The following is a 14,303-nucleotide window of genomic DNA, read 5'->3' on the forward strand; positions in this document are numbered from 1 at the left end:
ATGGAAATACTACAGTAAATGATGGAGGTACCTGGATCATGATGGCGGTACCACAGTATTGATGGAGTTTCTTGGATCATGGTGAAGGTACCATTGACGTAATGATGGAGGTACTTGGATCCTGATGGTGGTGAAACAGTAATGATGGAGGTATTTGGATCATGATGGAGGTACTTTGATGTACTTTGATCATGATGGAGGTACCACAGTAATGATGGAGGTACTTGAATCATGAAGGTACAAGTGTAATCATTGACCTACTTGGATCATGATGGAGGTACCCCAGCAATGATGGAGATATATGAATCATGATTGAGGTACTCAGATCATGATGGAGGTACCACAGTGATGATGGAGGTACTTGAATCATGATTGAGGTACTTGGATTATGATGGAGATACATTGATCAAGATTGAGATACCACAGTAATAATGGAGGTTTTTTGATCAAGATGGAGGTACCAGAGTGATGATGGAGGTAATTTGATAATGATTGAGGTACTTGGATCATAATGGACGTACCAGAGTAGTGATGGAAGTACTTGAATCATGATTGACGTACTGGGATTATGAAGGGCGTACTATCATCATAATGTAGGTATGACAGTAATGATGGAGGTTCTTTGATCATGATGGAGGTACTTCGATCATGATGGAGGTTCTTGGATAATGATGTGAAGTACCACAGTAACGATAGAGGTACTTGGATAATAATGGGGGTACAAATGTAATAATAGAGGTACTTCGATCATGATGGAAGTACCACATTAATGATGGAGGTACTTGGATCATGAAGGAGGTACCACAGTAATGATGGAGGTACTTGGATCATGAAGGAAGTGCAAAATTAAATGATGGAGGTACATGGATCATGATTGAGGTACCACAGAAATGATGGAGGTACTTGCATCATGATGGAAGTACTACTGCAATGGTTGACGTACTTGGATCATGAAGGAGGTATCACAGTAGTAATGGAGGTACTTGGATTATCATGGTGGTATAAGCGTAATGACAGACGTACTTGGATCATGATGGAGGTACCACAGTAATGATGAAGGTACTTGAATCATGATGGAGGTACAAATGTAATGATGTATGTACTTTGTACAAATGTAATGATGGGTGTACTTTGATCATGAATAAGGTACCGTAGTAACTATGGAGTTACTTGAAGCATGAAGGTACAAGTGTAATGATTGAGGTACTTGGATCATGATGGCGGTAACAGAGTAATAATGGAGGTACTTGAATCATGATTGAGGTACTTGGATCATGATGGAGGTACCACAGTAATGATGGAGGTACTTGAATCATGATAGAGGTGCTTGGATCATGATGGTAGTACTTTGATTATGATCGAGGTATCACAGTAATGATGGAGGTTCTCTGATCATGATGGAGGTACTTGGATCATGATGGAGATACTTGGATAATGCTGTGAAGTACCACTGTAATGATGAAGTTACTTGAATCATAATAGAGGTACACGTGTAATAATGGAGGTACTACGATCGTGATGGAAGTACCACAATGGTGATGGATGTTCTTTGACCATAATGGAGCTACTTGGACCATGATGGAAGTACTTGGGTAATGATGGAAGTACTACAGTAAGGATGGAGGTACTTGGATCATGTTGGAGGTGCCACAGTAATGATGGAGGTACTTGGATCATGATGTAGGAGCCACAGTGATGATGGAGGTACTTGGATCATGATGGAGGTACTTGGATCGTGATGGAGGTACTTGGATAATGATGTGAAGTACCACAGTAATGATGGAGGTACTTGGATCATAATGGAGGTACAATTGCATTAATGGAGGTACTTCAATCGTGATAGAAGTGTCACAGTAATGATTGAGGGGCTTTGATCCTGATGGACTTACTTGGATCATGATGGAAGTACTAGGATGATAATGGAAATACCATAGTAATGATGGAGGTTCTTGGATCATGATGGAAGTACCACAGTAATGATGGAATTACTTAGATCATGATGGAGATACCACAGTAATGATGGAGGTACTTGGATCATGATGGAGTTAAAAGTGTAATGATGGAGGTACTTTAATCATGATGGAGGTACCAGAGCAATGATGGAGATACTTGAATCATGATGAAGGTACAAGTGTAATGATTGAGGTACTTGGATTATGATGGAGGTACCATAGTAATGATGGTGATACTTCAATCATCATTTGGGTACTTGGATCGTGATGAAGGTACTTTGATCATGATGGATGTACTAGAGTAATGATGGAGGTTCTTTTACCATGATTGAGGTACTTGGATCAAGATGGAGGTGCCTGGAAAATGAATTGAAGTACTTTGATCATAATGGAGGTACCACATTGATTATGGAGGTACTTGAATCATGAAGTTACAAGTGTAATGATTGATTACTTAGATCATTAAGGAGGTACTTGAAACATGATGGAGGTAATTGGATAATGATGTGAAGTACCACAGTAATGATGGAGTTTCTTGGATCATGATAGAAGTACTACAGTAATGATGGAGGTACTTGGATCATGTTGGAGGTAATGATGGAGATACGTCGATCATGATGGGAATATAATATCAATGATGGAGGTACTTGGTTCATGAAGTACCGTAGTAATGGATCATGATGGAAGTACTACAGTATATGATGAAAGTTCCTGGATCATGATGGTGGTACGACAAAAATGATGGAGCTACTTGGATCATGATGGAAGTACCACAGTAATCATTGACGTTCTTGGATCATGAAGGAGGTACCAGAGTAATGATGGAGGTACTTGGATCATGATAGAGGTACAAATATAATGATGGATGTACTTTCATCATCATGGAGTCACCACAGTAATGATGGAGGTACTTAATCATGAAGGTACAAGTGTAATGATTGAGGTACTTGGATCATGATGGAGGTACTACAGTGCTGATGGAGGTACTCAACTGAATCATGACTGAGGTTCTTGGACCATGAAGGAGGTACCACAGGAGGTACTTTAATAATGATTGAGGTACCTTGGATCATAATAGGACGTACCAGAGTAGTGATTGAAGTACTTGAATCATGATTGAGGTACTTGGATCATGATGGGCGTACTATCGTCATAATGTAGGTACGACAGTAATGGGGGTACCTGGATGGAGGTTCTTGAATCATTATTGAGGTACTTGGATTATGATGGAGGTACTTGGATCATGATGGAGGTACTTTCATCATGATGGAGGTATCACAGTAATGATGGAAGTACTTGGATCATGATGGAGGTACCGCAGTAATGATTGAGTTACTTAGATCATGATGGAAGTACCATGAAAGTACTTGAGTAGTCATGGAGGTACAAGTGTAATTATGGGGGTACTTGGATCCTGATGGAGGTACCACAGTAATGACGGATGTACTTGTAACATGATAGAGGTACTTGGATCATGATGGAAGTACAATATCGATAATGTAGGTACTTGGATCGTGATTGAGGTACTTGGATCATAGATGTACTCCGAACATAATAGAAGTAGTTATATCATGATGGAAGTATCACAGTAATGATGGAGGTACTTGGATCATGATGAAGGTACTTCGATCATCATGCAGGTACTTCGATAAAGGGAGGCACCACAGTAATGATGGAGGATCTTTGATTATGATGGATGTACTTTGATCATGATGGAGGTACTTGGATCATCATGGAAGTATCAAAGTTATGATGGGGGTACTTGGATGATAATGGAGGTACAAGTGTAATAATGGAAATACTTCGATCATGATGGCAGTGCCACAGTAATGATGGAGGTACCTGCATCATGATTGAGGTAAAAGTCTAATGATGGAGTTATTTGGCTCCAGGAAACAGTCGTAGTGGCGGTAATTGAATCATGATGGAAGTACTTGGATCTAAATGGAAGTACCACAGTAATAATGGAGGTACGTGGATTGTGATGCAGGTACCACAGTAATGATAGAGGTACTTGGAACGTGATGGAGGTACTACCTTAATGATGGAGGTACTTGAATCATGATTGATGTACTTGGATCATGGACGTACTATCATCAAGTAAAGTTGGAAGTTCTTTGATCATGATGGAGGTACTTCGATCATGATGGAGGTACTTGGATAATGATGTGAAGTACCACAGTAATGATAGAGGTACTTGGATCGTAATGGAGGTTCAAGTGTAATAATAGAGGTACTTCATTCATGATGGAAGTACCACATTAATGATGGAGTTACTTGGATCATGAAGGAGGTACCACAATAATGATTGAAGTGCAAGAATCATGATGGAAATACTACAGTAAATGGTGGAGGCACCTGGATCATAATGGAGGTACCACAGTATTGATGGAGGTTCTTGGATCATGATGCAGGTACCACAGTAATGATTGACGTAATGATGGAGGTACTTGGATCATGATGTAAGTACTACAGTAATGATGGAGGTAGTTGGATCCTGATGGTGGTACGACAGTAATGATGGATGTATTTGGATCATGATGGAGGTACAAGTGTAATGGTGGATGCACTTTGATCATGATGGAGGTACCACAGTAATGATGGAGGTTAAATACCTCCATCATTACTGTGGTACATTACCTCCATCAATCAACAAGGTACAAGTGTAATCATTGACCTACTTGGATCATGATGGAGGTATCCCAACAATGATGGAGGTATATGAATCATGATTGAGGTACTTAGATCATGATGGAGGTACCACAGTAATGATGGAGGTACTTGAATCATGATTGAGGTACTTGGATCATGATGGAAGTACATTGATCAAGATTGAGATACCACAGTAATGATGGAGGTCTTTTTTATCAAGATGGAGGTACCAGAGTGATGATGGAGGTACTTTGATAATGATTGAGGTACTTGGATCATAATGGACGTACCAGAGTAGTGATGGAAGTACTTGAATCATGATTGAGGTATTTGGATCATGATGGGCGTACTATCATCATAATGTAGGTACGACAGTAATGATGGAGGGTCTTTGATCATGATGGAGGTACTTCGATCATGATGGAGGTTCTTGGATAATGATGTGAAGTGCCACAGTAACGATAGAGGTACTTGGATAATAATGGGGGGTACAAATGTAATAATAGAGGTACTTCGATCATGATGGAAGTACCACATTAATGATGGAGGTACTTGGATCATGAAGGAGGTACCACAGTAATGGTGGAAGTACTTGCATCATGAAGGAAGTACTAAATTAATGATGGAGGTACCTTTATCATGATTGAGGTACCACAGAAATGATGGAGGTACTTGCATCATGATGGAAGTACCACATTAATGGTTGACGTACTTGGATCATGAAGGAGGTATCAAAGTAGTGATGGAGGTACTTGGATTATCATGGTGGCATAAGCGTAATGATAGACGTACTTGGATCATGATGGAGGTACCACAGTAATGACGTAGGTACTTGTATCATGATGGAGGTACAAATGTAATGATGGATGTACTTTGATCATGATTAAGGTACCGTAGTAACTATGGAGTTAATTGAAGCATGAAGGTACAAGTGTAATGATTGAGGTACTTGGATCATGATGGAGGAACCACAGTAATAATGGAGGTACTTGAATAATGATTGAGGTACTTGGATCATGATGGAGGTACCACAGTAATGATGGAGATCCTTGAATCATGACTGAGGTGCTTGGATCATGATGGAGGTACTTTGATCATGATCGAGGTACAACGGTAATGATGGAGGTACTTGGATCATGATGGAGGTACTTGGATAATGATGTGAAGTACCACGGTAATGATGGAGGTATTTGGATCATGATGGAGTTACTTGGATCATGATGGAGGTACGTTTAATAATGGAGGTACTTCGATCGTGATGGAAATACCACAGTAGTGATGGATGTTCTTTGATCATAATGGAGGCACTTGGGTAATGATGGAAGTACTACAGTAAGGATGAAGGTACTTGGATCATGTTGGAGGTACCACAGTAATGATGGAGGTACTTGGATCATGATGTAGGAGCCACAGTAATGATGGAGGTACTTGAATCATGGTGGAGGTACTTGGATCATGATGGAGGTACTTGATAATGATGTGAAGTACCACAGTAATGATGGAGGTACTTGGATCATAATGGAGGTACAATTGTATTAATGGAGGTACTTCAATCACAGTAATGATTGAGTGCTTTGATCCTGATGGACGTACTTGGATTATGATGGAAGTACTTGTATAATAATGGAAGTACCACAGTAATGATGGAGGTTCTTGGATCATGATGGAAGTACTACAGAAATGATGGAATTACTTAGATCTTGATGGAGATACCACAGTAATGATGGAGGTACTTGGATCATGATGGAGTTACAAGTATAATGATGGAGGTACTTTAATCATGATGGAAGTACCAGATCTATGATAGAGGTACTTGAATCATGATGAAGGTACAAGTGTAATGATTGAGGTACTTGGATTATGATGGAGGTACCATAATAATGATGGCGATACTTCAATCATCATTGGGGTACTTGGATTGTGATGAAGGTACTTTGATCATGATGGATGTACTAGAGTAAAGATGGAGGTTCTTTTATCATGATGGAGGTACTTGGATCAAGATGGAGGTGCCGGGACAATGAATTGAAGTACCACAGTAATGATGGAGGTACTTGGGTCATAATGGAGGTACAAATGTAATAATGAAGGTACTTCGAGCATGATGGAAGTACCACAGTAATGATATAGGTACTTGGATTATGAAGAGGGTAATGATGGAGGTATTTGGATCATGATGATGGAGGTACCACAGTAATGATTAAGGAATCTGGATTATAAAGAAGGTACCACAGTAATGATGGAGGTACTTTGATCATGAAGAAGCTACCACAGGAATGATGGAGGTATTTGTATCATGAAGGAAGTACTTGGATTATGATGGAAGTACACGAGTAATGATGAAGGTAATCGGATAATGATAGAGGTACAAGTGTAATGATGGAGGTACTTCGGTCATGATATAAGGTACTTGGATAATGATGGAGGTAACTGGATCATAATGGAAGTACCACAGTAATGACGGAAGTAGTTTAATCATGATTGAGGTACTTGGATCATGATGGAGGTACTTCGATCATGATGGAGGTACCACAGTAATGATAGAGGTTCTTTGATAATCATGGAGGTACTTGGATCATGATGGAAGTACTTGGATAATGATTGAAGTACCACAGTATTGATGGAGGTACTTGGATCATAATGGAGGTGCAAGTGTAATAATGGAGGTACTTCGATCATGATGAACGAACCACGTTGATGATGGAGGTACTTCGATCAATTAGAAGTTACCATAGTAATAATGGAGGTAATTGGATAATGATGGAGGTACATGAATCATAATGGAAGTACCAAAGTAATGATGGAGGTACTTGGATCATGATGGAGTTACCGTATTAGTGATAGAGGTACTTGGATCATGAGGGATGTACTACAGGTATGACTGAGGTACTTGGATCACAGTAACGATTGAGGTACTTGGATCATGAAGGAGATACCACAGTATTGATAAAGGTACTTGGATCATGATGAAAGTACGACAGTAATGATAGAGGTACTTAGCTCACGATGTAGGTACCATAGTAATGATGGAGGTACTTGGATCATGATGGAGGTAGAAGCTTAATGATGGAGGTACTTTGATCATAATGGAGGTATCACAGTAATGATGGAGGTACTTGAATCATGATTGAGGTACTTGGCTTATGATGGATGTACTATCATCATGATGGAGGTACGACATTAATGATGGAGTTTCTTTGATCATGATGGAGGTACTTGGATAATGATATGAAGTACCACAGTAATGATAGAGGTAATTGGATCATAATGGAGGTACAAGTGTAATAATAGAGGTACTTCGATCATGATTAATATGGTACATATTAATGATGGAGGTACTTGGATCATGAAGGAGGTACCACAATAACGATGGAGGTACCACTGTAACGATGGAGGTACTTGGAACATGATAGAAGCACTACCGTAAATGATGAAGGTACCTGGATCATAATGGAGGTACCACAGTAATAATGGAGGGAGGTACTTGGATCATGATGAAAGAACCACAGTAGTGATTGACGTGCTTGGATCATGAAGGAGTTACCACAGTAATGATGGAGGTACTTGGTTGATGATGACAGAACTACAGTAAAGATGGAGGTGCTTGGATCATGATGGAGGTAGCAGTGCAATGATGGATATACTTTGATCATGATAGAGGTACCACAGTAATGATGGAGGTACTTGGATCATGATGGAGGTACCACAGTAATGATGGAGTTACTAGAGTTATGATTGAGGAACGTGGATTATGATGGAGGTACTTTCTTCTTGATGGAGGTACGAAAGTAAATGATGGAGGTACTTGAATAATTGTGAAGGTACTTGGATAATGATGTGTAGTGCCACAGTAATGATCGAGGTACTTTCATCATGAAGGAGGTTTCACAGTAATGATGGAGATAATTGGATCATGATGGAAGTACCACAGTAATGATTGAGGTACTTGGATCATAAAGGAGGTACCACAGTAAGGATGGAGGTACTTGGATCATGATGGAAGTACTACAATAATGATAGAGGTACTTGGATCATGATGGAGGTGCCACAGTAATGATGGAGGCACTTGGATCATGATAGAGGTCCAAGTGTAATGATGAATGTACTTTGATCATGATGGAGATGCTTGAATAAGGAAGGTACAAGTGTAATGATTGAGGTATTTGGATCATACTGGAAGTACCACAGTAATGATGAAGGTACTTGAATCATGATTGAGATACTTGGATCATGATGGAGGTACCACAGTAATGATGGAGGTTCTTTGATCAGGATGGGGGTACTTGGATCATGATGGAGGTACTTGGATAATGTTGTGAAGTACCACAGTAATGATGGAGATACTTAAATCATGATGGAAGTACCACAGTAATGATGGAGGTACTTGGATTATGAAGGAGGTACCACAGTAATGATGGAGGTACTTGGATCATGATGGAAGTACTGTAGTATATGATGGAGGTACCTGGATCATGATGGAGGTACCACAGCAATGCCTTGGTACTTGGATCATGATGGAAGTGCGAAAGTAATGATGGAGGTAATTGGGTCATGATGGAGGTACCAAAGTAATGATGGAGATTTTTTCATCATAATGGAAGTACTTATATCATGATGAATGTACTTGGATAATGATGGAAGTACCACAGTAATGATGGAGGTACTTGGATCATAATGGAGGTGCGAGTGTAACACTGGAGGTACTTCGATCATGATGGAATTATCACAGTAATGCTGGAGGTACTTAGATCATGATAAAGGTACAAGTGTAATGATAGAACTACGTGGATCAGTATTGAAGTACCACAGTAATAATTGGATCATGTTGGAGGTATTTCGAGCATAATCGAAGGATCACAGTAGCGGTACTTGGATCATGATGTAGGTACCAGAGTAATGATAAAGGTATTTGGAGGTACCACAGTAATGATGGATGTGCTTGGGTCATGATGAAAGTATCAGAGTAATAAGTCCATAGATTTATTTTCAAAAGACTTGCTCATTATTTCACATTGTTTTTACATTCTTTAAAGACATGCTTGTGTTTGCATGTAAATGTCAAAATGCATGTTTGTCAAACTGTCTACAATAAGATGAAAACAAAATGTCCTGATATATATTTATCAATAAAGTATTGCGCCAAATAAATATCACACGATCATTTGTTTCCTTTTATCACATCATTTAGAAATGAAGTGAAATGTATGAGTATTAGGAAAATCTAAATCACGATAAATGACCAGAACAAAGAAAATAAAAAAGATATATGGTCGTTGAACCATGAAGAAACTTCTGTCATTTAACAAAACGTCCAGATATTTCCCGTTTTCTAATAGTTTTGAATCGCTATTCCAGATGGCGTTACTGCATCACAAATTCTTTCAATTGCGCTTCTTTGTATTTGTTTCTCTTGAGCACGGCCGCCATTTGTATTTAGTCTTGTATGTGTCGTCTCCGAAGACGGATGTGTTCTTACGCTCTGTATTTCAAGTCTGTCTCTTCTGATGTTGTAGTGTCTACTCGTCTTTTCGGTAAGTCAGACTATTCAGCGGTATGGCAATGTTTATCTGCCTTTTTCCTAGAGAAGTGGGCTTCCTTGAGCATTTATTTTGCGTATAGATTCGGAGGAAGGATTACACTTCTAGCTTGGATGCCATTTTGGTTTCCTTTAGTATGCCATGATAAACTCTCTTCTTTCAGCTTTCATTTAACTTTACTTTCTTTGGATTATACATATATAATTAATTTTGGTGCATGTTTAAGAGTGTTAGAAATATGTTAAGTGCTGTTTCTGGTAGCCTTGAAAATTTGTCTATTAACTATAGAGCAGTGTTTGTAGGAGTGTTTTTCACTCAGTGTTTTTTAAATTCAATGTAAAACTTTATTATCTGTCTGTATGCACAAGGTAGGGGATCAGGATAAATATAATGATAGACGCCATGTTAGTCAAGCCACCACTACTCCCTAGCGGAGGTAGCCATAACTACATGCGCAGTGACATTGAGCAAGGCAAGGCAATGGTAGTTGGCCTGTTTATCAGTTATCTCATCGCAAAGTAGTTTCAGGAGACTTAAATGTTCATCATTATCAATGAACAAGTATATGGGCAGACGCCAGTAGGGAACAAATGGTTAATATCATGATCAATGCCAACCTCACTCTTCTGAAAAATGGTAGTCGAAATCGTGATTATCGGACAGTGATGTACCCTCGTCATCGCTGGATATACTTGATAAATTTATCACAAGAAAAACATCTTTTTAGTTAGATGTGCTTACTGTAAAGACCACAACCAGAAAACGTAGAGAACCATTGAACTCGGTAGACAGAGACTTGGAGGTATATTACTATTCACTCAGGTGACAGTTATGATTGTTCAACCTGGAACATTTAACCGGCCATATACGTTATCAAAGTTCACATGGTTTTACTAAATTGATGATTCAGCTTATTTGAATAACGTTTTTTCTTTTAAGTGTGCAATATACAAACATTAACTGACCACCGGTTCCTTTTAAAACTTCATGTTGCCAGTGAAAGCTGACAGCAGTTAAACGTGGCAATAATGATGAATGAGTATCAGAGTAAGCAATGGAAACATTATATAAATCATGTACAATTTCATTGTACATTATGTAAATGATTGATAACTGAAAATGAAATTTTCAATTTAGGCAAATGAGTGTCCATTTCTTGTAAACATGGTTTTGTTTTATTGTTGGCAGAGAGAACATGAGTGGCAGAGGCAACGTGAAGGGTATAAAACGTCTCTCCGCTGGGAAACAGGCGAATTTTGCACGAGAATAGGAACGCACCAGCTAGGAATGAACGCCGGTGAGACTTTGATTCTGGTCTGAAGCAGTGTTCAAAGACATGTGTTTTTTACAATTCAAAATCGTAAATGGCATGTGGGTTTTGAATTGTTTGAATATAAATTTTGGCTCTGTTTCAGGTAATATTGATGGGTGTCTTCTCTTGTTCCATATTATTGCTTGTTTTCATTTTCATCGAGTATGATTGAATATATTTCTGTATATATAGAAATATTTTTGCATATCAGGTTGTTGTTTTAAAAGATTTATTTTCAAAGACTTCTTCATTATTTTACATCCATTTTACATTCTTTAAAGACTTGGTAGATATGACTGCTTGTGCTTGCATGTAAATGTCAAAATGCATGGTTGTCAAACTGTCTACTATAAGATGAAAACAAAATGTTCTGATATATATTCATCAATAAAGTATTGCGCCAAATAAATATCACACGATCATTTGTTTCCTTTCATCACATCATTTAGAAATGAAGTGAAATGTAAGTGTATTAGGAAAATCTAAATCACGATAAATGACCAGTACAACGAAAACAGAAAAGATATATGGTCGTTGAACCATGAAGAAACTTCTGTCATTTAACAAAACATTCAGTTTATATTGTTTTCCATTGCTAAAGCAAAATATAACATTTATACCACAAAAAATAGAACAAAGGACTCTATTCCCTGCATAACTAAGTACTATCTTAAAATTTCCCGTTTTCTTTGATGGATAAGATATTTCCCGTTTTCTAATAGTTTTGTATCGCTATTCCAGATGGCGTTACTGAAAGCATCACAAATTCTTTTAATTGCGCTTCTTTGTACTTGTTTCTTTTGAGCACGGCCGCCATTTGTATTTAGTCTCTTATGTGTCGTCTCCGAAGACGGATGTGTTCTTACGCTCTGCATTTTAAGTCTGTCTTTTCTGATGTTGTAGTGTCTACTCGTCTTTTCGGTAAGTCAGCCTATTATCAGCCTTTTTCCTAGAGAAGTGGCCTTCCTTGAGCTTTTATTTTGCGTAAAAATTCGGATGCCATTTTGGTTTCCTTTAGTATGCCATGATAAACTCTCTTCTTTCAGCTTTCATTTAACTTTACTTTCTTTGGATTATTCATATACAATTAATTTTGGTGTGTTTAACAGTGTTAAGTGCTGTTTCTGGCAGCCTTGAAAGTTTGTCTATTAATTATGAATCGGTGATTGTAGGAGTGTTTTTCACTCAAACTGTTTACAATGGAAGTGTTCTTTAAATTTAATGCAATACTTTATTATTTGTCTGTATGCACAAGGCAGGGGATCAGGATAAGCATAATGATAGACGCCAAGTTAGTCAAGCTACCACTGCTCCCTAGCGGAGGTAGCCATAACTACATGCGCAGTGACATTGCGCAAGGCAAGGCAATGGTAGTTGGCTTGTCAATCAATTATCTCATCGTAAAGTAGCTTCAGGAGACTTAAATGTTCATCATTATCAATGAATAAGTAGATGGGCAGACGCCAGTAGGGAACAAATGGCATGATCAATGCCAGCCTCCCTCTTCTGAACAATGGTAGTCGAAATCGTGTAGATGACCGGACAGCCAATAACTCGGCAATTGATCGCTGGATATACTTGATAAATTAATTACAAGAAAAACATCTTTTTAGTCAGATGTACTCAGTGTAAAGACCACAACCAGAGAACCATTAAACTCGGTAGACAGAAACTTGGAAGTATATTACTATTCATTCAGGTGACAGCTTATGATTGTTCATCCTGGAACATTTAACCGGCCATATACGTTATTACAGTTAACATGGTTTTAATAAATTGATGATTTAGCTCATCTGAATGACGTTTGTTTTGTTTTAAGTGTGCACTATACAGAAAGTAACAGACCACCGGTTCCTTTTAAAACTTCATGTTGCCAGTGAAAGCTGACAGCAGTTAAACGTGGCAATAATGATGAATGATATATCGAAACATTATTTCAATTATGCACAACTTCATTGTACATTATGTAAATGATTGATAATTGAAAATGAAATTTTCAATTTAGGCAAGTTCCTTGTAAACATGCTTTTGTTTTATTGTTGGCAGAGAGAACATTATCGGCAGAGGAAACGTGAAGGGCATAAAACGTCTCTCTGCTGGGCAACATGCGAATTTTGCACGAGAAAAAGGAACACACCAACTAGGAATGAACGCCAAAGTGAGACTTTGATTCTGGTCTGAAGCAGTGTTCAAAGAGATGTGTTTTTTACAATTCAAAATCGTAAATGGCATGTGGGTCTTGAATTATTTCAATATCAATTTTGGCAATGTTTCATATTATTGCTTGTTTTCATTCTCAACGAGTATGACAATATATTTCCGTGTAGATAGAAATACTATTGCATATCAGATTGTTAAGTTTTAAGAGATTTATTTTGAAAAGACTTGCTCATTATTTTACATCCGTTTTACATTCTTTAAAGACATGGTAGATATATGACTGCTTGTGCTTGCATGTGAATGTATGTTTCTCAAACTGTCTACTATTAGATGAAAACAAAATGTCCTGACATATATCTATCAATAAAGTATTACGCCGAATGAGTATCACGTGATCATTTGTTTCCTTTTATCACATCATTTAAAAAAGAAGTGAAATGTAAGAGTATTAGGAAAATCTAAATCACGATAAATGACCAGAACAACGAAAATAAGAAACTTCTGTCATTTAACAAAACGTCCAGTTTATATTGTTTTCCATGGCCAAAGCAAAAGATAACATTAAAATCCTACAAAGTAGAACAAAGGAGGCTAGTCTAATCCCGGCAGTTTTTATGGAACATTTGAAAGGCTAAGAATTGTCTTAAGATTTCCCGTTTTCTTTAATGGATTAGATATTTCAGGTTTTCT

General features: G+C 38.0%; 1 long non-coding RNA gene across 2 annotated transcripts in view; it reads left to right on the forward strand.

Annotated features, from left to right (window-relative positions):
• Positions 1-10,054: 10,054 nt before the first annotated feature.
• LOC139746201 (uncharacterized) overlaps positions 10,055-14,303 on the forward strand; it is a 29,833-nt gene continuing 25,584 nt past the window's right edge. The window contains exons 1-3 of one of the 2 annotated variants that reach the window (XR_011712103.1): positions 10,055-10,135; positions 11,330-11,438; positions 13,500-13,611. This is a non-coding gene — a long non-coding RNA (uncharacterized lncRNA). Of the gene's footprint in view, positions 10,136-11,329; positions 11,439-12,290; positions 12,375-13,499; positions 13,612-14,303 lie in introns of those variants that run through there. The other variant, XR_011712102.1, reaches the window with a different exon arrangement.

The sequence above is a fragment of the Panulirus ornatus genome, chromosome 64 (assembly GCF_036320965.1).
Source record: "Panulirus ornatus isolate Po-2019 chromosome 64, ASM3632096v1, whole genome shotgun sequence".
NCBI classification, from domain to species: Eukaryota; Metazoa; Arthropoda; class Malacostraca; order Decapoda; family Palinuridae; genus Panulirus; species Panulirus ornatus.